Source organism: Eufriesea mexicana, unplaced genomic scaffold (genome assembly GCF_001483705.2).
Source record: "Eufriesea mexicana isolate 0111107269 unplaced genomic scaffold, ASM148370v2 scaffold4744748656, whole genome shotgun sequence".
Lineage (NCBI taxonomy): Eukaryota > Metazoa > Arthropoda > Insecta > Hymenoptera > Apidae > Eufriesea > Eufriesea mexicana.
In genome coordinates, this window is record NW_016907987.1 from 112356 (window position 1) to 115112 (window position 2757).

The window sequence follows — 2757 nt, forward strand, 5'->3', positions numbered from 1 at the left end:
TCTCTTTATCACTCTCGAACTGTCCAGGGAGCTATCAAGCGCTCACTCCGCGCCGAAACTAGCCAGGAAACACCGCCATTATACAGGCACCGCGGATTTATTGCTGCTGTTTTTGTCGTCCTGCTCACGTAGTACAGCGACTCATTTGGAAACTTCGTTCGACCATCCTGTTACAGTCGCCATTTTTTTTTTCTCCTTTATTTCCATCGCCTTTGGAAGACTGAAGTGGTAGTTGCTGTATATACACAGGATCAGGAAATTACGAAGGGAGTATTTAAATTGTTGGTGTAATACAAATTTGGTGGAATAAGAACGTGAGAGTATGACTGACTGTAGCGATCATCGTTCTCACCCTCGCCTCTAGATGGATCACAATTTCAAGGAGGTTCGAGCACTTTCTCGCATTTCCAGACCTTCTAATAGTACCCCGGTCTAAGGCAGGGCCTACCAGAGTAGCTTACTGATGAGTCCACTAGCAGGCCCAGGACGAAACGCATCCCTTCCTTACGTCCTTCTACCTGCACTCTATCATAACACAACCACCAAGGGGATACTAATTACAGTCAATATCGCAACGCCGTGGGAGGAGCCCTCGCAGACTACTATCTAACTCTAGCTACTCCTGAACTAGTACTGCGTGTATCTCAGAAGAAAACGTGTCTAAAATGAAACAAACCCTCAAACTCTGATCTATTGCACCTGTATTCCTTCGGGTGGACTTCCTGCGAGGTAGGCACAAAATTTAAATTCAAATGATCCATCGCAGATAATAAGAGGTTAGTAATAATGACTCCGAGCAGCCTGCTAGAAAGCCTTACTGACGAGTCCACTAAGAGGTCTAGGATGAAACGCATCCCTTCCTTTTCCTTTCGTCCCTTCTACCACCATCGTCACAACGAGGATACCTAAGACCAGTCGACTTCAACAACTGTGGGGAGGGACCCTCGATAATGTTTATTGCGGTCTCAGGACTGAATGTCCCAAGTTAAGTGGAGAACTGTTGTATGTCACTAACTGACAGCGTCCCTTGACTCGTGGACACTCGTTGTCACCTGGTCACCGCTTGGGTGAACCTTAGCAAAGGTCAATAAATCACCCTTAAGACGATAGACATAAGGACCCAAATTTATGAAACATCCACCATCACCGAAAGACGTCAAAGCTAACATACACCCCTAATATTATTTAGACAAGTCTCCAGATGAACTAGATACTAGATAGCGAAATTTTGGATAAGATATTTCACACAAGTGACGACTAATTATAAGTATAATAATGAAATATAATCAGAAGAGCTTGTGTCTAAATATTTTCTTTAGCTACCTCCGGGTTTCACGAATTTTATGACAATACACTTATAATTAATTTTTAAGTACCTCGTTTTATTCCTCTCTGCTCATATTCTTCGCGTGATTGGTTACCTGACCGATGGTGGTAGGTCCAGTGTTGGAAGCTTCAACAATTTATATATAATAGGAACTTGTGTCATGAAAGATAGAACATTATCTCCCCTATCTTGGACTCTCCTTCAAAATAAAATGACATACTTTCATAACATTGGAAGGAGGAAGAGAACCTGGTCTACCCTAACTTGAACACTTCTATAACAGAATCTACATGCTCAGATAACACTGGATGGCGTGAAATGAGCAAAATAAAATTCGAGGATCGTGCAAATAGGCTACACGGATGAGTTATTTTCGGTGGAATAAAATTTTCGATCGTCTCGCAGACTATAAAATGGAGATCTTGCTCCGCCATGAGGAAAGAGAGGTATTGGAAGCTGGTCTGAGTAAATCTTGTCACCTAACACCGTTTATATATCGTCGTTATCGGTTATTTCGACCTGTCACGATCCCTTGCAAAACGAAATCTTTTAGATTTCGCAAGATCTTCAGTGTGAGACTTGGATACCCGCGATATAGCTCTAACTGGAGATTATGGCGATGTTTATGGAGAAAAAGGAAGACAAATTACCATAAAACGGCAATACACCCTCGCAACAGATACCCAGGAAGTCGGGTAAGTGGTTTACAAGCATTTCCTGTCAACCTCCGTTCGCAAGGAGCTGTCAAATTTTTACGGTCATCTTTCACGTGAACCCGATTATCGGTTCCTGGCTATTTCCCAAAAAATCGCGATTTCGTGTGAAATACTGGTACAGTAATGCTCGGTTAACGTCTTACCTTACGATTCGAGCTGCGATGGCGCGTGCCACAGTCAACAGCAGAGTCGGTCACACGTCGAGCCATTTCGTCCGGGCGCGACGAAGAATAACACGGAACTGAGACAGGAAGCCATCGGCGAAACTAACTGCGAACCTGAACCGTGTTGTTTACGTTTGACCCTATCTACAGACCACACCTCTCACTGTGATATTTACGTTTGGCGTGATTCTCGTGCTATGAGTCTCGCACAATTTTGTAGGCGAAGCAGTTAAATTCATCCTAGTTCGGAAACCAGCAGGTAAATATATAGACGTGTATATGAGGAAAAATATCGAGACAAATGGATTCAGACACAGGGGACAATTTTATGATCACTGTTAAATGATATAATTTATTCTCAAACTATTAATAATATTTAAGATATTAATATATATATATAATTTAAAAAATGTTTTTGATTATATATATATAATTATTCTGGGAATAATTGAAACTGCTTTCTTTATAAGATATCTTTGAAAAATGTATTAAATTTATATTTAACAGGGTGAGAGTAAACTTAAAAGTAATTATAAATTTAATATTTATA